This window comes from Etheostoma cragini, chromosome 20 (assembly GCF_013103735.1).
Source record: "Etheostoma cragini isolate CJK2018 chromosome 20, CSU_Ecrag_1.0, whole genome shotgun sequence".
In the NCBI taxonomy this organism is placed as follows: Eukaryota; Metazoa; Chordata; class Actinopteri; order Perciformes; family Percidae; genus Etheostoma; species Etheostoma cragini.
In genome coordinates, this window is record NC_048426.1 from 20,880,881 (window position 1) to 20,907,328 (window position 26,448).

Genomic DNA, 26,448 nt, shown 5'->3' on the forward strand with positions numbered 1-26,448 from the left:
GGAAAAGTGGATCACCGTGCGGAGGAGGGTCGATTGGAGCAAACTGAGGCTAGGGAAAAGTGTATCGGTAGCGTCAAAGACCAATCTCTCTCTTTCCCCACCATGCCTGAGAGGCTAAAGACGAAAGAAAGGAGAAACAACTTTAGATGGGTTTTGACAGAGTGATCCGTTACCGTGAAAAAGGAGAATAAATGTGGTTTACGATGGTTCCCACGCCAGCAGTGGCAACAGTAAAGATGATGCAAATCACTTGTGAGTAACAAGCTTCATCCATCACCCTTGTTACAGCGCCAACGTACAGCACAGGCCCAGCGGCAAAGCCAATCATGCACACATTGTATGCAAAAAGCCTACAGGCAGTTTTTCACAGTGGGTGTAAGCTCTAAATTTTATATGTGGAAAGCAGAAAACCTTTTACCAGAGCGAGATACACTGTCTGATCAAGCCATCTGTGATTAGAGTTTGACAGGCTGCTGAAAGTACGCTGGTTGGCAGCACAAAAATTCAATTTTGTTTCACTTTCTCATGTTCTCTGCTTAAAGACAACTCTCTGTGGTGACATTCAGATTTGCACACACTTGACAAACGCACCGCCGTACACAATCACACAAACATGATGAGTGGCACAACACTGACGCAGCTAAGACCGAAGTGCTTGTGCTGGGCTCCGTAAGCGTCACTAAGATGCCAAGAATATGACGTTAAAATCACATGCCTAAGTGTAATATTGCTTAAATTTGTCTTTTTAAAGTTTCTTGAATAGGAGTTAAGCATCAGGGAGGAATTTTTGGCGCCCTCCAAAGAGGTTTTAGCCAGCACCTCAGGAAATCACCAGTGCAAAATTATAAAAACTGAAAGAAAAATTGCAACTCCGTACTATTAGTTTACCAAACAAAAAAAAAGCATAACATAACCTTGAATAGGAATGCTAATCTCAGTTTTATCACCCAAAGTCAGGCTGTGCCGGAATCCCGATGATTTTACTAGTAGTATTTACGTATTATTTTTTGGCCAGTTTTGTTTATTACATTGTCAGAAATGACAGGCACATTGATTGATTTCTGTTAAATAAGGAAACACAGAGTTATTATTGTATTTCTTTATTTATGTATCTTCATTTAACCAGGAAAAGAAATCTCTTTTTCAAGAGTGTCAGCATAACATCTACACGTACTGTACGTAAAAACACAAAATCACACAAACACTAAAAACAACTGAATAAGCAAATCCCTCAAAGTCAACCACAATCCAAAACACATCAGGCAAAACATCTACAGCCAGATGTGGCTGCCTCCAAGTCCATCACCATCCTCTTAAAAGCGACCAATGAGACCAGCTCACTTAGTTTCATGGATTTCTGTAACTTGTTCCAGTTCAGTTCAGTTCTAACATTTGGAACAGGCAAAGGTTATAAGTCCCGATACTATTAACACGGCCTTTACTGTATGCAAACTGGTCATGCTTGTCTTGCGTAGTCACCCACCAAAGGCTCTTTCTGAGTCATTAAGAACCCTGGTAATGCATTTCTTGGGGAATATTTTTAACTGTGGATTAATACACATTTGGGGGGTTACATGCAGGACAACCTACAAGCTAGTGAGGTTTTGACAGCAAGATGGTGTATGTACGATTCACTCACAATAAACTAAGGTGCCCATGTTAATTGTAATGAAGGGACCAGTGCAACAGTGTGGCTCGTTGATGTGCTTTTAACACGGCTTTTGGACAAAAATGGAGCTCTATGGCAGAGAGGAATTAAGTTACAGTAAATCTGCTTTTGGCTACACAGACAACAATTGTTAGTGGGATCAATTGAGTGAGGGTTTTGATCTTTCCATGGAATTAATTAGAATAAATATTGAATATTTGCCTTATCCTGAAAAAAGAAATAAGATCAAAACCCTAAAGCCATTCTTAAAATACAAGATACATATAGAATTTAATAATACAATACAAGTGAGTCCAAAATGTGTTGTTAAAAATGTTTTTAGAACATAATTGCAGTTTCTTTGTTTAACCGTAATTAATTGCTAACATTAGCTAAGGTCTAAAGGTGCCCTGCCGCACGTGTTTCATTACTTTGTGGTGATGTCTGAAGTTCTGTCATGGACTTGATTTGTGCCAGTTCCCATTAATATTTAACGCGCTAAGCTGCTCTACTCTGACTGGCTTACAGCTAGCCAACGAGACCCCGACTATTAGCATCCTTTACCCAGCGCAACTGGGAGAGCTCATGAATAGTAATGAGCTCAGGCAACACCACGTCAGACTGACCAGCCGTTGTAATTGGCCTGATTTCTCCGCTTATTTCTTTTCAGTGACTAGAGGTGAAAGAGGTAGCAGTTCATTTTCACATTCACAACATATCATATTTCAAAAAAAGCAAGTAAAAAGTTTTTTTTGTGGCAGGGCACCTTTAAGAGGCTTGACTGTTGATAGTAATTGTTACTTTAGTATAGATTTGTAAATTGTAATTGTATAAGTCATTATTGGTTGGACTGTTCAGCTAAAGCTATGCTAGTCGTTGACACTTGACCCTATTCATGTTCATGGCAACAAAAATGACAAGGGGGGGGATTCAGTAGAAAAAATGTTTAACGATAATAAAGAGGCGTAGTTGACTTCATAGGCTGTGTGCCTGTGTTACTACATTAACAGGGTCACACAACAGTGATGTAACCAAAAGATGTATCCTGGAATTCATTCCAAACTTTGAATGGTTTATAAAAGTAATAAATAAACACATATTTTGAAGTTTGACTGAGACAATGATATTGTTAATGGCGAATATTTCTGAGACAATTAATTTTACAGCAACATTTGGAGTTGTGACAGCTCTACCCATCTGCCACACCAAGAAGGATCAAACAAACACCAAGCGTTGTTAGCAAATATACATTGAACCCAGGTCTCCCCACGGACTGAGAAAAAGCCAACAGAGGCAGTGTCACTGTGATACTGGGTCATTAGTCTTAATTCGCACTGTGTGAGCGCCCATGCCAGCAAGGTGTGTGTGTGTGTGCTTATGCAAAGGACTGTCCATATGGGGGGCTGTTATATAATTGATACTGAAGGTATTAAAGAGCTTAGGATTCCAGAAACAAGACAAGCAGATTTGAAATAGGTCCCCTCATATACAGTGTGCCTGTTTGTTCACAAAATGGCTGACAGGAAGAAGTCATTGAGGAGAAATATGCCCGACACAGGGAAACACAGTGGGAAAAGCATACGAGGGGCACAAAACTAATCAGCGCGCTGTCAGACAGCTTTTTGTCAAACAGGAACAACATGTCCGATGTCAGGCTTCCCTTGCGGACAGAATGCAGTTTGTTTCAAATTTGTTTGAAGATGAGCTGCTAGAGCAGATTCAAATCAAAGTAATCTGCATGTGATCCAGTCAGCCAAAATTCTGGTTCCAATAATAGGATTAACTTTTGTTCCCTACTCAATATGTAATTTGCTTCAAGTTCCTGATAAGGGTCTCTTTTAATTAGTTTCAGAAATGTTGATAATAAAAGAACTCAAAGTGATTAAGTATGATTGAAGTAGGCTGTGATTTGGAGATACTGACTGTTCCCCTATGATGTGAGATGTTTAAAATGTCAAGAAAATAGTTATTAGTTTCACTTTAATTTCTGATATATCACACATATGACCAATGAATACTGTGGGCTTAAATTATATAGTGTGATTTTAAGTGAATATAAGTACATGTGATTGAATATTAAGGTGCAGGTGAGTGTCTATGTCCCATTCATTGTCTCAATGCGCTGTATGGCAATCATGCAAATACATGACTTCCGCTTCAGAGGAAAGGCGGAGACGTGTAGCAACATTAATCAATGCTTCTCCTGCTGACTACAGGGGAGGGGTTTGTGAAAGAAAACCCCATCTATTTGGTTTTCTAATGTTATTCTATCATTATGACACTATGAAAATATGACACTAAACTAGGTATTTAGAAAAGGAAAGGGCAAGAGAGAAACATAGCATGCACAATGATGGACCAATTTCCCTTTTCACAGCGTTAAATGGACTTTGGCAGTTCTAGTGTTAGAGCATTTTACAAAATGTTGTGTCTGTTCAGATTTTGACTGTTGCTCAGGCTACTATTGTCTCAGACTTGTCTTGATCACGTGGGATTTTTTCCTAACTCAGACGTTTCTCAACATTGGTTTGACCTATTTCAATCTTCAGCCTGACACGATAGCGTAAAGACAAAGTAAAGTTTAACAATTAGTTCCCTGATTTTTGCATGAATGCAATTAAGCCAATTGGATAGGTGTAAAAAGAGAGGAAACACACCTGTGGCTACAGTCACTTCATGATTGATTTTTATGAATCACTAATGTTTGTGTAGTCAGCTGATAGCCGACCTGTGCATCAGACTTAGATGCAGAATATTTGTAGGCCCCGATGCCGGGCCAAATTCTAATTTACAGACTGCCCAGACTACACTTCTGGTCTTTTTCTTATCCCACATTTATTAATCTAATAGATTGTCCTCCATGTGTCTTGTTGAAATTGTACTCCGCTAATTTAGCAATAATTTTCTATAACATTGTCGTACTTACAACGGTCTGTTAAAAAATCTATATCAATGCATTACACCCCCTCTTCTTCCTACCTGGCACCTAGACTACCAACAATGTAACTCAATGGACAGTTTGGTTGGAGACTTGGGTGTGTTATGCTTGTAGCTGCTAATGCTTATTATTCTGTGTTTTACAATTATGTTGAGGCTATTTATTTATTCATATGGTTTTTAGTGTGGAAATTGGGTCTTTGAGCTTTTTTGAGCTGAATTTCCCAATGGGGATGAATAAAGTATTCTATCTATCCATCTATTATCCATCCATCCATCTATCCATCTATCCATCTATCTATCTATCTATCTATCGAATATGCTGTGTACAGCCTCAACTGGCGCTGACTCAAGTGACATCATTGGGGCAATTTTATCAGCATTCCAACAGCTCCCTCTGGACAAACAAAAGGCTTTATAGAACTTTTCCACATATGTAGTAGTATTTTCCAAGGCCTGTTCACATACAGACCTGTTCACATCCAGACATCACATACAGATTCCTAGTTTCTGAGGGCAAAGACCTTACAGCAACTTGACTGTGGTCATTGGGTTTACTGCACTGACCAGACACACGTAGTCAGTGGAGTCCATTGATTGAAACATAACAGTCGAGAGGAGTGTAAGAGAGAGGAGTGTTTGTACTGTCAAACTCAGCCTGGTGGATCTGCAGGTTCCTAAAATCCATTTATTGATCCTCGTTGACTGCTCACTGCTTCCTTTGACAAGACAAAATCCTTAGAAGGACATCACTGACGCACCCTGCTTCAAAGCTCCTACACCTTTACACCCCGTCCTCTATATGAGAAAATATAACAGCCTATCATCCCTAGGACACGATGTAACAGGCACGCTTGTTTTGTTCTGTGTTTCTATTGTAATTTCAGGATTTACTATTTGGATGGGTGGTTAAAAGTCTTTAAGAATGTAATAACAATGCATGTGATTTTAAGATCTATGATAATGGTCTACACAAGACATTTTTCTTAAATTTGGTGTCCTTGCCCCCTTCCACACTTGATGATTCTGATCACTCCCACTCCTGTTATGTTGTTAAGAAACTGTGTCTAGTTTCTTAGGTGACTAGTCCTATTTTTCTGTAAAGCTTGTTTGTGGCAATTATTGTTGATTACGATGATTTGTTGTATATGAATGCATCAACATTGTCTGCACAGGTTGGACCCAGCAGTGATTTTGATACCAGATTTGGACCACTCACTCATCCTTTCTATCCATCAACTGAATAACTGGTACAATTTTATTGTTTTAAAGCCATTCTGTGCAAACTCTCATTATGCCTCCACCAACTTAAGTTTATCAGCCTCTCAGATCACTGGACTGTTCCGCTGAATGTTCCTACTGTACAGCCACAGTTTTCAATGTCTAATCTCTATGGGACTGGGTAAATAATAGTTTTAAAGGTTAAATGTCCCATATCGTAAAAAGTAAGATTTCCAAGTCCTTTTTGATATAAGTACTGTAGGTTTAGATGCTATATAAAGCCCTAATTCTTGTCTTTTAACGAGCCGTCAGGATTTCCGTACTGTTGGGATGTCACAACTATACAGTATTAGGTAGAAGATCCAGCTACAGTGTTGTTACAGTCATTTCCCGGCTGCATTGACGGTGCAGAGATGCCAAGAGTGCAGATGCTGAAGACCGGTAAACGCCAACAAATCAGAGCAGGCTAGGCTTTTTCAGAAAGGTAGCTTGAAGAGACAGGCACTAAAAATGGAGTTCAACGTTTCAGACAGAGAGTGAATATAGGTATAATGTGATAGAAAATGTATACATTAAATCTTGTAAACATGCGCTAGTAGAAACCCAACATAAAAGCATAAGCCTGAAAATTAGCATCATATGGGGCATTTAAGAATAAAGCTGATGGTGAAATAGCAGTAGCTCATATTGCATAATTAAAAATAGATGTTGTAAATGAAGTGAGAGGAGGTCCAGATTTAAAATAAGGTTATTATTAGGTTTGAAGTGTACAGTATATAATTAAAAAAAATCTAAAAAAGCTCTCTCGGCCATTGTGCGTTTTTGAGAAAGTCCCTAAATTCATTTTATCGGTTCCCATTTCCTCCTGTTGTCTTTGAGGCAAATTTGACCCCTTTCCAAAAGGTTTCTACATCAGAAAATTGGGTCTCTTTCAAACTAATTTTCCCCAAATGTAACGTAGATGGTTCCCTACAATGCTCCTTACAAGTTAAATAAATAATCAGTTCACTACTTTTATTGAATTTGTCTTATTTTGTCAATTTTATAGCATTTGGAGAAAAAACAATTTGTAAACAACTTTAAAAAAAAGTGTTAAAAAGAGAGAAAAATGTCAAAAGTGAAACAAATGTGAAAAGTTGTCAGAAAAAGTAACGAAAATGTCAAAAAAAGTGACAATGTAAAAAGATTTTAAAAATTTGAGGAAAAACCCATGAACATTTCAAAAGGCTCAGAAGAAGTCGACAAATGTTGAAAAAGTGACAAAAACAATGCTGGAAAGACACAAAAGGATAGAAAAAGATGACCATTATGTGGATAAAAGGTTTTTTATGTTTCCAGGTCGGGTGAAGACAACACAAGGGTTAAAGTTGCTCAAGGTGCCAGACTTTCATATCTGATTATGAGTTTAAAAAATAACAGCTGACTCGCTGTCAATCAAGCGTTATACCCTACTGAACAACACATATGTTAACGACTGGTTGAGGCTCAATGTTTATATTGGAGCTCAAGTTGGAATTGGATAACCATGAACCAGGATCTGGATGTGATTGAGTTATGATCTGGTGTGATGTTTGTCTGCGTGACAGGTCAGTAGGGTGGATGGGTGTTAGTGGGGTGGGGAATAATACTGGAACAATTCAGAAGCTGTTTGTATCTGTTCTTAGTGCTTTATACGTTCATGTCCGAATATTCTCGCATTGCCAACCCTTCCTCCACCGCGCTGCGGAGGAGGGTCTGGCTAGTCCACACAGTATTCCTAGATAAGAGAAAAACGTGCTCTAGTTTATTGGCATTTCTTCACCTCACAGAGCCTCTGTGCTGCTGCAAAGAACCCTTGAGAAGGAACTTGTTTTGATGGACCATGTGTTGTTTTTGTCGTGCAACAGATAACTCAGATTGGAGCGCTAGTCTAGCTAGCTGTCTGGCTTTGAGATCTGAGTAAAGCAGTTAACCATAGTCCTCATAAATTAACTGGAGCTTAAAATTCCAACACAAAGACAGCGGCAAGAAACAGACATTGGGAATTTTCCGCACTTCCGGAGCAATCCTGTAAGTGGAATGTTGTGGATATAGACTTTAAAAGTTTCTCGCTAAATAGTTCTGCCAACACATTCTGGAGGATAAAAGATCACCTGATAAATCACTCTGAAAACATTTCCAAGGTTAAAAATAATGCTGATGTCATGATGCAATGCCATGTGCTCTACTAATAGTTTGTTACTTTACAACAGCTTTACTCTTGCTTCTGTATTACAAGTGACACAGTTAATTATGGAGAGGAGACAGGTGAGAAACAACCTGGGGGATAAAGATGAAACCACAAATAGATGACAAAGGAAGTCAGATTTTCCTCTATAGCTGAGATTTCAACAATGGCATCACAGAGAAAAACAAGCTCTTTCTTGGAAGTATGGAGTTCTTCTATTTTTTGACCCAGCTCTGTCTTTACTTGCAAGACTTCTCTGTTACACGTGGCAACAAGCGAGAAAACTCATCATACAAAAGCATATGGCAGATTTTTAACCACATCAGCTCAGCTCCAGTGGGTTTGTTACAAACTTGCTCCGATTTAGCGCAGATCAATGCACTCCTTTCTAAGAAATGTGGCAGATGTCAGAGGTATCCTAGTTTGCAATGGTTCATTTAAGCTTGTTCAGCTGATTGGCTCTGTTGAGGAGGAGTTGCATTTGTGGACTGAAACTGATTAATTAGCATGTGAAATTATTTAACAAAAGCACAAAGTAATCCCAAGTTAATAAGCAATTAAGACAAGAAATATATTTGTTGTTGTTCTAGTTGAATGCTACGATGATAATGTTCATTTGTATTCATGGAAACAACATGTCTCTGATCCATTAAAAAAGATTTGATGAGTGGGCTTATGATTTCTTCATTACTGGGCTGAGGAATGCCTGCTGGGATCAAAGAAAAAAAAACATCTTCATATTTGATTCTCATTCACTTAATGCGTGGATATATCACATTGCCTGGTGTGTAGAAATAATGTCAGCTTGCAACATGAAATTCTCATAATATACACAAATATGGTGTGGAAGGTTGCAAAATACCTGTTCCATGTTCTCAGCACCGCCATACACTTCCTGATTTTAAGATGTGTGGGCGTGATTGCAACAGAGGTTAATAGTAACACCTCACTGGTGTTCCCAACAAGAGCTAAACTACAATAAGCTAAGTATAGATACAATTTTGCCAAATTATTGCTTTATAATTATGATAATTACACACATTTTGACACATAAGACCTGGTGCTTGGTTTCACAACTGCGGTGCTGGACTTTTAAAGGCACTTCTCAAAGATGCACTGAACAACTGTTGGTGATGGTAATACGGCATTTAAATACATACAACTTTAGAAAGGCTAACATTACATTTTACTAAATTTTTATTTTTTTAGTACCCCCCAAACTATTATTTTTATCCTTACGGGAGGGTCGGACCAGTTGTGCAAACAAACTCAGATTGGACAGATAGTCTAGCTAGCTGCCTGGATTAGGGATTTAAAAAGCAGTTAACCATAGTCCTCATAAATCCACCCAAGTTTAAAATTCCACTACAAAGAAAAAGCGAAAGGTAACAGACATCCAGCTAAAAAGAATGAATAAAAAAGAATAAAAAAATTAATGTAGCAATGATTGAAAATGCAAAACAAAATGTACACCCACCCAAAGTACTGTGTGACTTTACTGAGTGTTGTATCTTGATAATTAGATCTACAATTATACAATGTACTGCAAAAGAGTCAATTAATCTAGTACTGTCCACCTATCTGCCAGTGGGGTAAGCTTGTTTCAAATACAAATACATCTATCTTATTTGAAGATAATAACACATACCCACTAGCAAATTATACAAGTTAATAAATTATTGTAGAACAAATGCCCTGTCAAAAATGACATTTTTGCATTGAATATTCTCTAAGCCTCAATATGTACTGTAGCTCAATATCTACTCTAGAAATCATAACTCGGAACATGGTACAAATCAAAACATTTGTCATGGCGCCAGTGAAGTAGAAACAGCTTCCCAGCTTGATATAGATGCTGTAATTGGTTGATCTCTGGTGTGTAACAAGACGGTATACGTTCTCAAACCTTAAAGCAGAAGCAAGGAAAAGGTCGTGAACAGGCCATGTTGGTGTAGCCAATCAATGACAGAGTGGCTAATGAAGAAATCATTCAAACAGTAATTGAAAAGGAAGAGCTCTGACTTGCTCCGTTTATTAATATAGGTGGCAGATGCTTTTCTAGTCTTTGTCTCGTAAAGCAGTGGTCCATATTGCGCTTGAGTTAACAGTATACAATCAATAAGGGCTGCCTGTAATGGACAAGAGAGTGGATGTTTTCATAGAGGGGTTTTATAGGGGCTGAACGTTATATATAATAACATGATATCTTTATAGCTTTGGAAGCTCCTAGTGAATCTCAAACATTATATATGGTTTAATGACTAATGTAAAAACAGCAGCAACAACAAATAATCATGCATCATGGTCTCACGGCAGTTCGTGAAATGGTCACGTTAGATCTGCGGTCTCTGGGGGATGCGTTTCAACAGACGGTTGTGTTTAAGAAAACAAGAACGGGGAAAGGACAGGTCACAGGCTGGGACAGGATCCACAGTCTCTGGGGGACGCAACAACAGGGAAGTTAAACGCCACACATGGGAGACGCGCGACAACAACGGGAGGGTTGTGTTTAGGAAAACAATTACTTTGGTCTTTAGTCACCTTGGTCTCTGGGGTGAAAGTCCTGTGTTATTTGACCTATCCACCACCCCGACCAACCTACCTGCACGGTTTTTCGGCTTTTCATACTACTCGTTACGGTGGTCGTGCTGTGATCACGAAAGATGCTTCCCATTGATATACAGTAGATTAAAATTCTTGCTCACCACCACAAAAAAACGGCATGAACGTGTCCGTGTACACGAATCAATAAATTAAATAACGTCAACATTTTACGAACTGCTGTGAGACTGGGTTGAATCATATCTAAGATGTGGTTTGGTTTGTGATAGAGACAATGTGTGTGACTGATGGAACACGAATGAGAATGTCTTTGTTTTAATCGCCGTCAACGAGTGTAAAAAGTAAATATAGATTCATTGAAATAGAAAAAAGTACAATTATTTCTTCAGGTTTCAAGAACTGTCTTAGGGGGCTTTCACCCATGAAAGTATGAACCTTGTCTGGACCAAGATTCCTGTTTTGTTACATTATATACATTTGATCATGTAAGTTTTGGTTTCACACTGCAATTATGAAAGCGCACTAAAGATTTATACGTGACAAAACTACGCCCTGCAGTCTTTGCATAAGCTGCATCTCAAGATACTTATTAGTTTGTAGACGGGCTTCCCCGTCCTCTCAGTCCTCTCTCTGTGTCAGAGTTTTTTCTACTTACCGCTACTCCCCCTTACTGGAACCTTTTGTTTTGTTGTGATGTTGAGAAGCATGCCACTGAACTTTCTTTCCGGAGCATTTATTCAAAGGCAAATAGAAACCTACGCTGTACATTAACTACCACATAACTGCTGAGTAAACTGCTGATGTATACTCAGTTCTGATGGCCGACAGCTGTCTGCTCTGAGTGTATTCCCCGTCACTCACTCTCTCATGCAGCCTACACACTGAGCACCGAGCTACAGGAGCTTCCAAGGAGTTGTAACATGAGGAGAGCCTGCCGGAGCTTTTTGTAATTGGTCCGAAAGATCAAACCATCCAAAAAATGCTTTTGTACTGCTAACAAACCAAACCATGGATCAGTTTTTTTAAATTAAAAATACAATTCTTTCACATTCTGTCTGTCTGAATATACCTGTATTCACACTGTCTGAAACGCTCTGTTTTAGTGCTTGTCTCTTTAAGCTCGCCTCCAGATTGCTCAGCATTTGGGTTTACAGCATCTGCTTTCTCAAATCCCAAAAGACATGGCAATCTCACTTTTTACAATATGGAATCTTTAAGGTAGTAGGCTTACCAACAGCAAACAAAATTATCAAGTAAACATTTATTAGGAAGAGCAATCAACAATGCCTAAGTAATTTTAAATTTATTATCTAGCTGCTGCTGTAAAAATACAGTTTATAGACACAGAAGCTAACATATTTGATCGTTTTTTTAATTAGTCTAACAAGGCTGGACATGCTACTTACCTAGCTTGCTGACTAGCCAGTTGGGATTGTGAGTTTGATTTATTAGCCTACTCAGCATCAACATGAGAAGACAGTGGGTCTTTCCCAAAACCCACACTTGCGATTTTCAGCACTTAAGTGCATGAAGAGCTTATTTTAAACATTTTACAAAATTAATTCATGGTTCATGATCTTTTTTTTTAATAGTAACTAGTTTAGGGTTTCATTGATGAGATGTTTTATCTTTCTGGTCCAGGGATTCAAAGTATCTATTCAATCCCAAATCTATTTCTTTCACATCACTTTTAAGTGTGCAGACAAAAAAAACAAAGGCTATAGTTTATCTCTGTTCCCTTCTGTGCAAGATGTTTGAAGTGAGTTGTCCCACACTGATAACCAACAGTGACAGGATACTGGATGACTATTTTAACACAGTTTATATTGTTCTCAGTGGGAGTGGAATCCCATAGCAACTCCAGCAGCTGACTTCTTTCTTTGATCACTATTCTTTCATCTTTTGTGAGCCTGGGACTGGCACAAAATTGCTGCATGGCATGATATATGACATTCTATCTCAGCAGTGTATGAAAAATAAATTAGATTTCCTTACACCATTTCCTGATCATCCCCCACCACCAGCCCTCCCTCCTTTCATCACACCTGCCTCGCTCTTCCTGGCCATGCACGTGACAACTGGGCTGTAAAACTCAAACACTTAGGGTGTGTTCACGCCGAGTGCGTTACAGACGGAAGAAGATAGAGATGGCACCATGAAAAGGTGCTCATGACATTTGCTAACACCCTGGAGCAAGAGAGACACAAGAAACGCCAAACACGTGGGAAACCAACATTAAGTGAGTAAATACTATTATTAAAACTATTTTTCTCAAACCTGTATTACCTGATTACTTCCTGTAACTTTAGGACAACAGGTCAAGCGTTACATATCATCACCAACACCTGTCACACTAGGCATGCCCAGTAATATGAAAGTTAACCTCTACAGTGTTATGTGCAACATGTTTTCATTAAGATACCAGACTTGCAGAATCCTGCAATAAAGGGGGAGTATTAATTGAAACAATTCATGATGGATTTCCCAAGACATTCCTCAGAGGAAAGAAACTTGCTGGATCCCCTTACTGTAGGTCAGAAATGATTTGTCAGCTTTCCTTCACTGTGGTCTGAACATATATCTTCATCCAGCTGGGTTTTATATACTCAGCCAGAAGTTCAGCCTTTCACCGAAGTAAGATGTTAATGGAAATATGGTACACAACTTCTCTGCATCATAAAACATGCTTTTAGGAATAATCTAGGAGAGACATTCTATTTTAAACTGATGCACTTTATATTAGATTCACAGACAGTAACCACAAAGCAGTGATGCACTATATCCATCCAAGAATTATATCACAGGGCCAAGAAAACACGGGGAATTGCTTTTAAACACAAGTTTTATTATATTCTTTATTATCTGTCATGTCCTCCATTTTTCTGTGAAGCTGGGTGTCAACAATAGCCAGACACCATTTCACTCTCTTCAAGTACTGGATGATATATGCTACATGTACTTTGGATCAAAATAAATCCCCCTGCAGCCTGAGCTTTTTTTTGCTTCAGTACTGGGTTTACAAAGACTGAAGCCAATCCGGTGGATGTAGTGCATAAAAAAGTACAGATTGGCTGTTTCCAATGAGAAAAATCTTGTAAAATGCACTCGTTACACCTTATAGGTTGTTTTTTCACAACATTCACAAACCTCCTGGGTGGCAATACATGACTCTTTACATCTCCTGTATCAGACAGATTGATGATCACATAGTGATCAAAAGTGTGCGTCAAGAATCTAGGATAGTTTTTACTGAGGCTCCCAACGGCCACTTGATTTACAGCAGTGACAACTTCAATGGCAACTGTTGCCTCATTCGGAAGGAGTTCCACAGCGGAGTGTGACTGACTGCTGTGATCAGATGTCAAACACGTCGACACTATCTTCACAAGCCGCTACACATGCAACATCCTCGGTTGATGTCATGCATTCAGTCTGAGGCTACATTTACCTTGCTACGTTTTCGTTACTAAGCAGAGATTTGAGCCAAAAGCGATCTCCGTGCACACGTTTTTGAGTCCAGGAGGAGAACGTATCTCTGTTTAAACTAACACCCCCAAACAGCATATCTCATCAACATTCTTGTATACTGAGTAAATTACAATACCATCTGTTTATATGCGTTTTGTTCTGAATTTGTAGATGCCCAACCTGATGATGGTCCTTCAAAAACCCCAAGGGACATCATACTGACTTGTATAATTACCTTTGCAGGTAAAAATGATGGAGTATGGCTTTAGCTAACTGTGAATATAAAGTTTGTGTATATTCAACATGATTTTCATCCTTGAAGTCACGTGTGATCCCTACTCCTACACACACAACAATAAAAGTCACCATGAATTCATGTCATTTTGAACATCGGATGTTAAAATTCACTATCATAATGTGGGGTCAGTTGTCCAGGAATGCAGTGGCATGTTAACTGACTTTATCACTAGTGAATAGACTGGTTACAGATGCAGGTAGATGCGAGTACAATGATGAAATACATTTACCGCGCAAAGATTAAAATGCATGCTTGTAATGTGTGTAGGAGGCAGTTTTAGTTTGTTTGATTTGTGTTCTACACAGTGGTAATGATATATGCTGAAGAGGCAAGCATGGACCTGAGTGATTCATTTATGTCTTGTGGCAGTTGTTTTCTTTTCCTGATGCATTTTTTAGGTTTGCAGATCTACTTATTGCTGCAAACACTACACAACATTTCGTTTTCCAGACACTAACTATCACTCCTGGGTGAAAGATAAAGTTGAGTCAAAAAAGAATTCACCAAACAAATCCACAAATCTGGTGTTAACGGCTCAAGTTTATCACCTCCCCCTGCGGTCTCCGTTACTTTTGATCATGTTCAACGTCCTCTATAACAGCGAATATGTCCTATCTAGGCCTGAGTTTGCATTTGCATGTGCTTTGTTAAGAAAAGGCAGATACTTTTCACGAGTAACTTCAGCCTTCAAACTATTTCTACTGTGTTTAGGATAGAAAAACTGAACAAAAAAAGGCAAACAGTACCTAGATTGTGTGGTATTGTGCCATATGGTCCCTCAGAATTCCCTCAATGCCACACATTCACTCAGTGCGCACGACAAAGAAGCAGCCTATGGAAAGAAAGTGAAGGAGACAATTGTTAATGCAAAAAGAACCTTTTGGACACCAATATTTGACTCGTTATTTCTCATCACTATGTTGGAGGTAAGGCAAACAGAAAGACATGAGAGGTCGCACGCTATTTACTTACTGTTGAATATTGTAATACACAATTAGAAAATTGTACTGTATGCCTAAAGTGGCCTTCATATATGTATACATATGTCATATGTATCCTTATAAATTAAACATTAGCCTGAATTAATTGAAATGTTGTTCTGAAACAAGACCATCTCACGCACATCCTGAACAATGCTTGGTTGTCACTACATTTGCATTCATTGTGAGCCAGTCATGTCACTAAGCTGTGAAACCTTATACAATTCAGGCATCGCTATTATGATTTATAAGGAATTATCTGCTTCTCAAACAAAAGCATATAAAAATCTCCTTAAAGCAGTGTAGGAGGGCGGGGAGATTAGATTGGTCTATGGAAAGTTATTGAAATAGAGCACAGTGGGTTGTTTGTAAAGGGCCTTGCCCATCTCGGCAATGACTGAACGCTGAACGAACTTTTCTCTTATTTTTGTGGCCAGTCGTCCCTACAAGCTGTTTGCCTTTCTAAACACACGCTCTGAGAGCTGTATTGTTTGTTTGCTTTACAAATATGTGTGGGAGTTAGAGTGCCGGTGTGAGTGTGTCCATGTCTGAATAGGTTTGTGCTCGGCTTCGTGTGTGATCAATCAACTGAAAAAAGGTCATGTATGTGGAATTGTTTGTTTTTGTATGTTACATGAAGCAAGGTTAAAGGCCATCCAAGTTGTTGTCTGCAATGTTCAGTGAATGAATGACAGCTTTCTCCTCTTTTCTTTTTACATTGATCGCAAACATCTTTATATTCCACTCAGTGCTCATCCTTTGAGGTGTTTATCTGCTGCTTTTGTCATGCGTTTGCCCCCCTACGAGAAACCGGCGTAATCCAGCCATTGTATTTGAGGCTGCCGTTGACTGACTCTCTTTTATAGAGAGGATGCCAGTCGGATGAGCGCAACACTCGCATGTGCACCCCCAACGGTGACTTCTGGGGCAGATCTAGCTCATCAGTTTTCTGTCGAGCAGGGGGACCCTCCAAACGAACACTTTAAGCCTCAGTTTTTAGCAGACCCTAGCTGGGTTTAGCCTGTCAATCACAGTTTAAACAAGGCCAACACAGGATGGATTGCACGCCCCTTTCAGAGAATGTAACTCCATTCAAACCTTCTACCCACTGGAAACATCTATGACAAAATGATCCGAGAAGGTGGATGGTGGATTGATGCTGATCACCTGAGACCCGTTCATGAATTCATTATTAGCTTTTAAGGCTTTGCAGCCAGATAATCCAAATAAAAGGTTATTGACCCACTGTCATCAGTTGTCTTAATTCAAATTCCTTTTTAAGACACTGCATCAAGCAATTACTTACCGTGGGGCACATTAGGCAAACAAAATGACTGAGGGAATTGAGACTATAAAAGATGCAGAGAGAATGCAGTTTCATTATAACAATAACAATATACAATATAACAGCCTATTAATAACATTTCTAAATGCATTTTAAATCAGGTTACCCTGTTTTGTAGTGATATGCTGTTGTGACATGCCGATTCATAATTTCAGCTCTTAATAAGCAGCAATTTGACACTGTGGTTTGAGTTCTAGACACTAGTGTTTCCTTAGCGGCTCAGAACCAGCCTGTATAGTGTGAGATGAACAAATGTAGCTCAATGTAAATTCTTTCAGTAAGACCTAACTTTTAATCGGAGCACTGCTAATCAGTTCAGCTGTTATCTAATAAATATACTGTTGCCGCGTATGAATGTACATATCTGCAACTAGTCACTCCTGAATGAAAAATAACTCAGCGTAAATACTTTCAGGAAGTCCTAATTTAATCAATGCTATTTAGAATCCGCTGGTGGAGACGTTTACCTTCCTTCTTAACCAATCAGAATCCTACACAAATTGCAAGGGCCAATCACAGAGTCACAACCCTGCTTTTAAAAAATCAGTTTCTCCCTTTGCTATCAGCTGTCGTTTCAGGCAAAGCGTGCAACCCTCCACCCCTCTTCCACCTCAAGTCCTCTACTCCAGCTGACCGGTTGGGAGCCTCGTTTGGACTGGTCCTCGGGCTCCTTCATCGCCACCACCGCTGTCTAGATTCCATCTGGGGGTCTGATGGTTCTCTACCCCTATATATAGATATACAAAATATTTGTGTAGCGATGGAGTCTAATCGCCAAAGAATTTGTACATTTTTTTTCATTTGCATATTTGCAAACATGTATCTCCTGATTGAAATACTCAGCAAATCAATTTGACGAATGATTGTTCTTTCAAAACTGCTTTTGATTGATTTGGTCTTGTCAGACCGTTGCTGTTGCTAACCAGGCTTCTGGTTTTTCTACATCTACTCAGAGCAACCTAGCATTAGCGCCTGCCTGCCTTCATGTTTCATGTTGTACAGTTGAGGTCATCATCTTATAACCAGATTAAGAATGACTAAAACTGTGTGTTTAGATGTGTTCAAAACCTGGGGCCATTGTCAATCCCTTGATGAAAATGAGAGGTAGCATCTATAATGAATAAGACAATTAATCAATTTGCAGCACTGTGGCCTTCTATCAAACGAAGGTGCTTGAAAGCTGGTTTAGCAAACAAACTGTTGGCAGTGACAAATTGTAGTGAGTGACTGATTTTGAATTGTATTCCTAAAGATTCAGACATAGATGAGTCAGGACCTGGCAGAACAGATTGCCTTCTCAAAACAATAAGTGGTGGAATCCACATGAAAGATTTTAATCAAATGCTCTGCTTGAGTCGAACATGCATGGCCTTATTGATTAGAAATCGCTGTTTTTTTTTTAACAGGATATGTAACATTTCTTTAATTTGTGTTTGCTTATAGTGCAATACAAGTGTTCAACATGAAAACACATTTGGCGCAGTGCCATATGACAAAGGTGTGACCTAGACTAAACCAAACAGACAAATAAACCAAAAAAAACAACTAAATAGAAGACTAAAGATGAAAAGACTGATGTTCAGCTTAGGCTATCTTGTTGTAATACTCGTGTGTGTGTGTGTGTGTGTGTCTGTGTTTTTGTGTGTGTGTGTGTGGCTTGTTTTCTTGGGACAAGGGCATTGGGAAGTCAGAGCAAAGAAAGAAAGTGGCTAAGAGAAAGAAAGACAGAGAGAGAGAGAAAGAGAGAGAGAGAGAGAGAGACAGAGATTTGTAACATTTCTTTGAAAGGTTTGTTCATTACACTGATCATGGGAACTATAGTTTATTTCCAATAGATCCCACATAGACCATTCTGCTGTAAAGACTTGAGAACCAAATATGTGTTTAACTGCTACTGAAAATAGTTCCTAACAAATGCCAACCCGACGTTTGGACAGTGGCTATCAGCGTCTGATGCAACGAAAAAATCCCCCTTCTTTGTGTGTGGCTAGACGGAATTTAGTGAGTAGTATGTAAAGGTGAAAGTCCTCGCAGGGAGGTTGGTCGTGGTGGTGGATGGGTCCAACGCAGGACTTTCACCCATGACAGCGGGGTTCGTCTCCCTCGTGTGTCCTTAACCGGCCCGTTACTCTGGTGAGTCACTGTACCGCAAGCCCTCCCACGACCTTTTCCTTAACCTAACAGCGTCAAAAGGGACGCCAATAGTCCCGACCAAGCACGTTTAGGTAAAGCGCTTTATAACATGCCAAAGGAGACTTTTAGCGTCAATAACAACCACAAGGCACCAGACCAAGCGTCCGCATTTTACAACATGAGAGTGAGAATGTGTTGCAAATGCACCAGATCAGAGCTTCTCGCCATTAGAAGCTTGAGGCCTCCTAAAAGTTCAGCAAAACCTTGACCTTCCATCTCCCATCTGAATTTACAAATACATACAATACATAATAAACACTGACAAGTACATGGCTCAATGCAAAAAGTAAGATTTATTTCTTTAAATGTTAAAATTTAAATTAAATGTTACAATGGAACTAAGGACAATTAAATTTAAACCCAAATAGTATTACATTCCTGTTTAAAAATATATGACATCCACATCTACTTTTTTGCAAATATATTGCATTCAAATCAACATCTTTGTGTTAAACCCCAATGTTTAAATATCATTAAAATGTGAATTTAGTCCATTGTGAACGTGTGGAAACTACCCAATAGTGGGATGCAACAGGGCCTAATGAGATGGGTGATGCCTCTGCACTGATACAGTTGATGCTTTGATGTCTGACTGAATTCACGTCAGCTTCAGGCGGAGATCGGATTCATCAACGTTTTCCTGTACTTGGTCTCATCCAGAAGTTCTGAAAAATCCCGCTTCACAGAGATATGTTGTGTCCAACGGCATCAGAAACATAATTGCCTTGCTCGGGAGCTTACTTCTGTTGCCTTATTTAACCAAAACTGAGTCAAAAGCATCCTTTCAAAATCTGTTTCAAAGAGCTATTGTATGATAGATCGACATGTTCGTCCTGCTCCTTGGAGGTGACGCTTGCAATTAAATCCTCGAGATGGCAGGCAAAGGTATTTTGTATCCAGCTGTGCGGTTCGCTGAGGCCAGGGGAGTAGTGCTGCATCTGCTACTTTAAAGCACGTGTTTGCCCTGTCTTACAGCTGCTGCATTGTCGGGAACTGACTTGAAAAGAAATTTTCTAAGGACTCATAGTTCTTTTCTCCCACAGATCGATTTTCTACACAGTCACCTCTATTTAGTGTATGTGGAAGATTGGGACGTCGCTTTCCCCTGTAGCGCTGGGTTGACACAATTCAAGTGGGTGTAAATGTCTGCCAAGTAGGCTAATTTAAAAGGCCATTGAAAATAAAAAAGGCGGTTCACAAGTTAAAATTTGGTGTTGCAACAAAAAGGTTCCAACCTCGTCACATTATTGAAAGAGAAGGTGTGCTCTGGTGTGCTGAGAGCCACTGGTAGACTATGTATAGAAGAGCTGGCGGTGGTCGCTCCCATCCTAACACAGGGCAAACATATGCTTGCTGTTGTTTTGATATATTTTATAGTTTTTTCCAGAACATAGACTATATATTTTGTCGAATTGCTACATGGAAGATTGTTTTTTTATAGCCCAGGCTGCAGCCAACCTGCAATACCTCAGCCCGAACTGCTCTGTTTTAGGAAATACACTGAGTAAATTTTACCGATGTAACTATACATTTGAGAGCTATTTTTTTCAAAGATTAACGTCTTCGGTAGAAATGAATGGGCTTGGAGTTGAGTGAAAAGTATAGGCCCCCACCGCCGCAGTCTAAACTCATTACCACCATTCAAATAGATGGAAAGACTGGCGTTTTTGCTGGAGCTCCTGATCCTGTAGGAATTAAGGCAACTTTTGTAGTGCATTGTTAGTGAGTAATTCATTTTTCTTTAATTCTTTAGTAAAATATGTATCCGTCAGAAGGCTGTGAACAACAGCCGCTGGCAGCTGGCAGGCATCTTACATTCTGGCTCAAATTAAAAACCCTCTGCTTTGGTACCACAGTATGTTGGTGTTTTATTATTTATATATGAATTTGAATTTGCTTCAACTTACTAGTCAGTTAACAGCAAATAGGCTACAACACATGGTGTCATCCATATTACGCATCACTGAGTCACCAACTGGCTCACGCTCAGCTTCAAAAGCAGAGAGAACGGACACAAACGGCACTTCCAAAGTCCTCGCTGGACATTACAAGCGTGTCAAAGTTGTTAGTGTGCACAAGGCAGCAGACAAACTGGGACCCCAATGACAAGCCAAGTCCCCCCCCAACCCCTCTAACAACGTCCCACATTGCACCTCCTGTGGAGAAGTGTAATCACATTTTCCGCAAGGGTGGTTCTAGTGCCCAAGAGAAAAGGGTTTATCTAATTCACACACATTGTCATTATGCAGTCCAAGTGTATCCACTTAGTATCTGTGGCCACTTATATCAAGCCAGTGCAGTCTAGGGCAAGGTGACACGTTGCTATGGATCCCACATCACTTCTAAACAAGTCCCGCCCTACAAACCAGCTTGATTGGTTGGGGTAAGGCACTGACTTCGAGAGGTTAAGGTTAGGCTAGCCGATTGATCGAGGGATAGGACATGAACAAATCAGGTTATATTACCTTGCGTAGCAAGATGTCCTTGATGACATCACCAGGGTTATTCTTTTTGTTTTACTGTAGGAAAAGCTCCTTTCAGAGCCATAGAAGATATTATGAAAGTGTTTTACAGGCTGAAGGTTATTCCAAATAAAAAATGAACTGCTCTTCATGTGTAAAAGGAGTAAAGTGCCATTTTAACAGAAAGATACACATTTATAATAAAAACAACCAAATCACAATTCTCAATAATCATAAAAACTTTTTCCCAGTGCCAACATTTTTTTTTAAATCCATGCTTTTGTCAATATTTGGTTCCATACATTCAAACTTTCACTTTTATTCAATATATTCAAACTTTACATATACGTGTATATGTGTTTGTATATTTGCGTTTCTCTATCTATATGGCATGCCATAATATAATGAATAGACATAAATTGTGAGGTGCAGAATCATCCAATATGGAAGTTGCTTCTAGGGCACTGGGTTGAATAAAAACTATTTCACATATTAGTCAACCAGCTTGAGTGTGGAAAACAATCCCAATGTTAAAGTTTGATTGCAAAAACCAACTCATTGAGTTAACTTAATTAAAATGTTTTTCTGAACAAAACTAAAAATAATCCATTTAGAATAAACAAAGCAGAGAATCACTTGTTTAATGTTGAGTTTGTAACCTCCATTGTTTCTCTATTTTAGATTTAGAAGTGGGCTAAGAAGTTGGTTGGCCTGTTTAGAAGTATGTCAAACTATGTCATCCCTGACGTCTAAGCATGAAGGAGTACAAGTATGTTTACTCCACTTTGGATGACACAGGCGGACTGGCCATCTGGAGTCTTTTTCAACAAGGAGGTTGGTGAATGTGTGGGCCAGCAAGATTTAAATCATGTCCCACAGTGGTTGTGGCTTGTGGTTTCATGAGTAATACTCAAGTCTATTCCAGCATTCTACCCCCAGGTAATGTTACCTTGGTCAAATTAAATACCAATGTCAAAAAATGTGAAAGTCAAATGTAGTGTAAAATTGAAAATAAACAAGGTGGGAGACCATAAACATAAATTAGGACTGATCATTTGAGAAGAAAAAAAAAACCTGAGGCAAAAGTAGCCTAATGCCACAAACTGATTCATCCATTTTGCAGGACAGCACCAACCTTGCTCCTAACATCAATGTGTACATCAACACCTGCAGATTGTCATCACTGAGTGTTAGTAATCTGTTCTCCTGCCTTCCTTCAAGTGCCTCTGGGATTTATTCCTTCCAGGTGAAAGGTATGCAAACAAATACCCAGAGCCTCAGGTTATAAAAAACAAAATTAACTGTACGTGCATTCAAGATGTTGCATTCGCAAGTGCCCTCCTCAATGACACACAATAAGGCCAAGAGCTCAATAGGAAGATGCAAAACGTTCTGCTGCCAAGCCCTTTAACTTTATATTTTATTAGAACAGTAAAAATAGGGTTCAACAAGTAATTTGGATTTAGCTCCCCGTCCTATGTCACATGGAGTTATATTAGAATATTCCCCACCCCATTATTACTAATTGTCTTTTGTAGGGGATACATGCTGGGAAAAATGAAGATTATTAAAATAAACAAGCATGATTGTTTAAATGTCTCTATTTCTGAATGTTGTGTTTCAGAGAGAACACAGCTGTGATCTATTACGTTTATTGTAATTGCCTGTGTAGTTGGCCTAAACAAGGTGTGTGTGTGTGTGTGGCCTAATAAAGGTCTGTAACAATAGGCGTCTTCGAGATGGGTCACCCATGTGCAGAATTGATTACCGCCAATCGGCATCCAATGCATGGCAGTTATGTTTGTGTCCGAGTTGATCTTGACTTGTCGGGCAACGATGACCTTGAGAGATCAAGGTGGCCAGGCGCCGCAGCTGCTCTTCACCAACTGCAAGACCCAGGGCATGATGGGAAATGCCTGGCTTTCAGCGTATCTAACAGTTGATTAGACGCAACCTTTTTTTTAAATTGTTTTTTGAATTGGAAGGATTTGCATAGCTATTTGTCTGATTTAAAGGCTTATTCTGTAAAAGCAAATATATATGGGTCTGATAACACTTTAAACATTTTAAACTGGAATTGGACCTAACAGGATGTGTGTGTGTCTATTAAATTAAAGTGTTTCTGGGATGAACAAATTATATTGCAATGTAGTTATAATAAAGCTTTTTCCATACATATCATTACAAACATAAGAGCTTCAAAGATTTAAAGAGGGGAGAAGTTACCTTTATATCTTTTGACATTTGAGAAATGTGTGTTTAACCACTTTTCAACAGGTAGATCAGCCCTTTTTTATTTTTTTTGTTAGCTTTGCAGCCATGTTTCTTTTTTATGTATGTAGTTAGATATTAGGAACATGATATCTTTTTATCAAAATTTAAGGTAAAAACTCAACCTAACTTTGGAGTTAAGAGGTTTCCACACAACAAAGATATGCTCCATTTTATGCAGCGTATGAAGAAAAAAACCATGTTGAGTAATATTTTGCTGTTATCAACCAGGCCACCCCTGATTCTTTAGTTTATTACCTTGTCAGACATTTCACTCTGCTCTGGTAGAGTAGTTCACACCCATTCTCCTCTCCATCTCAAGAATCCTTCCTATATAAATAGAACACCCAATCATTCACACCATGTTTCAGATAGAGAGCCAACGCTCCTCAAATTTGGGATTCAGTCTCACAGTGGATGATTTGTATGCCTCAAATCTTCCTGCTGCCCGTCACTGGAGCTTTAGCACCGTTTGTCAGACGCAATTCTATGACAGGAAATGCTGCCTCTGATGACATGGCTTCCAATTGGTCTCAGTTGTTTCCAAGATGAATCAGAAAGGCTTTTAATAAGGAAATTTGGGGAACTCAGAGGCTGTACAGGTTACTTCAAAGCGAGGTTAATATAGATCCTCTGAGCATTTTTTACGCTGCCAACATCTTTACACAAGCTGAAGAGTGGACAGAATTATTCTGGCAAGAAAAATGTAATTTTGCAGGCTATAAAAAGTGTATTTGATTTTCCGCTCAAAACCTTGGGGCATAAGAATACTGCAATAAGAAAAACAAAAAACAAAGAATAACTACAGTAAATGCAGAGATAGATGCTGCCCTGAGGCTCAACCAGCAGTATCAAACACCACCTGCAAAGATACTATTATAACTATCCCTTGCAACTCATATTGATCCTGAAAAGCTTGAAAAAATTAATAACCAGGTACCAAAAGGAAAGCACTTCAGCCCAAGTGTGGTTGAATACACTAAATGTTAAGGCCCAGCGTTACGGTCAAAAAATAAATAAATAAACAGAGGTCCTCGCAAAAGTCTATAAAAAGCAGCATAAGTGCAATTTTCCTTCCACTACCAACATGGGGTGAGAACAGTTGCTTTTCCTTGTGTTATATGGTCCCAGAGCTGACAGAGACATCAAAATCCTGACACACATACTATATTGCACATGGCAAATTCATGGCATGTACACATGCTGCCAAAGATGAAAGCCATGAGTCTGGTACAAGGCATGTGGGAATAGATTTACAGTAATGAGAGCCATGAGGCCTGACTTAATGAGGAGGAATAGTGAACCATGATAGGGCTTTCGTGCACAGCTGTAAAAAGGACGGTGAGGCTTGTAGCAGCGAGGGCGGGATGGATGAGGGAGCAGTAGATTGTCAGGTAGAGGACGGGTTCACCTCGGCTCCCAGAAACCTCTTAAATGAGACAGAGGGTATGCAGACCGATAGATGAGGCCAGATTGTAACGGCTGACAAGTGCAATCAATAGATCGCACTGTGATATAAACTTGCTATCATCTTTTCGATATCCCGCTGAGATGGGACAGAGGAGTAAGGCAAGTCCCAGGATCAACAAATGTGATATCATCTCAGCACTGCAAATGTTCATCATTAATTTTTCAACACAAACATTATGTGACCTTTGAGTGCTTATGAATCTATTCCTAGTTAAATGCTTAATTTGCCAATAATATACTCTGAAGAGGCACTTTACTACTTCACTATTTCCATCATAGCAGATGGGACAGATGGGTACGGATACCTTTGGGAGACAGAATTCCATATTAAGGACGGATAACGGTGACATATTTGTCTTGTTTATTAAGTGTGGTTTGCTGCTTTGAGTGCCATCTTTGCAATGTTCTCATCTGGCGGATTACCCTACAGCTAGTGGCAAGATTGATCTTTCAGCACTAAACATCTCTGAGTCATATTTAGGGCTGGCAAACATCCTAGCACCGATGTCTGCTAATGTATTGTATCTTATGAAGGCCCGCTCACAGCCAGCCCAGTCTCATGGCATTTCGTGAAATAGTGATATTATTAATCTATTGATTAGTGTAAAGGGATACGATGTTCTTGTTTTGTTTGTCCGCCGGCGCGTGGCGTTTTTTTTCCTAGTTGTTGCGTACCCCAGAGACCCACGATCGTGTCCCAGCAGCCGCCTTTCCCCAATGTTCTTTTATTAACCACAACTGTCCCTTTGTTTTAGCGTGTCCCGCGTGTGGTGTTTCATTTTCCTGTTGTCCAGAGACCGCAAATTGTGTCCCGGCGGCCGTTTTTTATTTCGTGGTGACCACCACAAAATAAACAAGAAAATCGTGTTACTGTTGAGAAATCAATAACTCAAAAAAACATGACAATTTCACAAGTTGGTCCGGGTTGCAACAGAATGGGGCATGTCAAAAAAGAGGCAGTGCTAGAAGCTTACTGACGTAGAGACTACTCACAGGGCTAGTTGGTGAACTAGCCCTGTGAGCTTGTGAGGTAACTGCACCGCATATTTTTCGCAAATTTGATCAATAACCGGAGTTTCCCACGACTTAAACCAATCCCAGCAGTCCCACGTGCCAGACTTTGAATCAGTATGTGACTCTGAGAACCAATGCCCAAGCGGGAGTGAGAACGGGTTGACCTCAATCATTTTCGCCATATTCATTTCCTTGTTTATCGAGACGTGAGTGACTCGAACATCTCACATTTACCAACAAAACGTACAGCGAAAGACCATGCAAAACATTTCAGACCGTCCTGCCAACTTGTATAGATTAACGTACGCTGTAATGGTTTTTCACCCCAAAGTTGCTGAAAGCGGCTGCTGTTTCAATCCTGTCGGTTCTCTCA

The 26,448-nt window shown here is 39.4% G+C and overlaps 1 protein-coding gene across 2 annotated transcripts in view; it reads right to left on the reverse strand.

The window, feature by feature from the left end:
• LOC117935317 (leucine-rich repeat and fibronectin type-III domain-containing protein 2) overlaps positions 1–26,448 on the reverse strand; it is a 127,415-nt gene that overhangs the window by 23,228 nt on the left and 77,739 nt on the right. Inside the window, exon 4 of one of the 2 annotated variants that reach the window (XM_034857424.1) lies at positions 15,087–15,172. The exons of the other annotated variant lie outside the window; for it this stretch is intronic. The gene's annotated coding sequence lies outside the window, so the exon portion shown is untranslated. The remainder of the gene's footprint in view (positions 1–15,086; positions 15,173–26,448) is intronic. 2 annotated transcript variants of the gene reach the window in all.